The 829-nt window shown below is 49.7% G+C and overlaps 1 pseudogene; it reads right to left on the minus strand.

Moving 5' to 3' along the window:
* Positions 1 to 340: 340 nt before the first annotated feature.
* Positions 341 to 459, minus strand: LOC111735051 (annotated as a pseudogene).
* Between the last annotated feature and the right edge of the window lie 370 nt (positions 460 to 829).

The following is an 829-nucleotide window of genomic DNA, read 5'->3' on the forward strand; positions in this document are numbered from 1 at the left end:
AGGTTGGTTAATCCTCGCCTCAACCCAGGAGGACCGTACTGAGGCCCAGGGATATGAGGTGATTTGCCTAAGGTCACATAAGTTGTCTGTCCACCTTCCCTACTCATGTATATTCTTCACATGTGAGTAACACCATACACAGTGCCACCTTGGAAAGTTCAACACGTGTGTGTTCCCTCCCCTTCCTTGCACCTCTCTCCCTCTTGTTTTTTTTTTGTGTGTGTTTTTTTTTTTTTTTTTTTTTTTTTTTTTTTTTCATTCTGATCATCATTTCTTACCTTCTACTCGCTTTAGTGAGGCAACCCTTGTTAGCTTAAATCTCTTATTTTTTTATTTTTTATGCCTATAGCACCTGGTCTTCTTAGGTGGTCTCCCATCTAAGTACTAACCAGACCCGACCCTGCTTAGCTTCCGAGATCAGACAAGATCGGGCTTGTTCAGGGTAGCATGGCCGTAGACTCACACCTCTCTCAAGGCCTGGCTCTGGACCTCTCAGAACCCCAGAACTGCCCCGTCTTCCTGCTCCTGGAGTCCTTCCTGTCTACCCTTGTCCTGTTCACACTGGGAAGCTTGTCTCAGCTTCCCATCCAGACTGTAAGCTCCCCGAGGGCAGGGCACTCAGCTGGGCACACACTGGGGCTAAATAAAGAAGTGGTGAATGACTGTGTGGGTGAGTGAGTGCATGAGCCAGGACAACAGGGCGAAGGTTTATGAGTGACACCCGAGATGCTAGGTGGGTCCCTGCTTCCTGCAGCTGCTGCCAACTGTGTCTCAGACTGGGCACAGGCGTCCTGGCTTCCCCGACGTGACGCAGGAGTGGCATCAGGTG

Source organism: Pteropus vampyrus, unplaced genomic scaffold, assembly GCF_000151845.1.
Source record: "Pteropus vampyrus isolate Shadow unplaced genomic scaffold, Pvam_2.0 Scaffold12810, whole genome shotgun sequence".
Taxonomy (NCBI): Eukaryota; Metazoa; Chordata; class Mammalia; order Chiroptera; family Pteropodidae; genus Pteropus; species Pteropus vampyrus.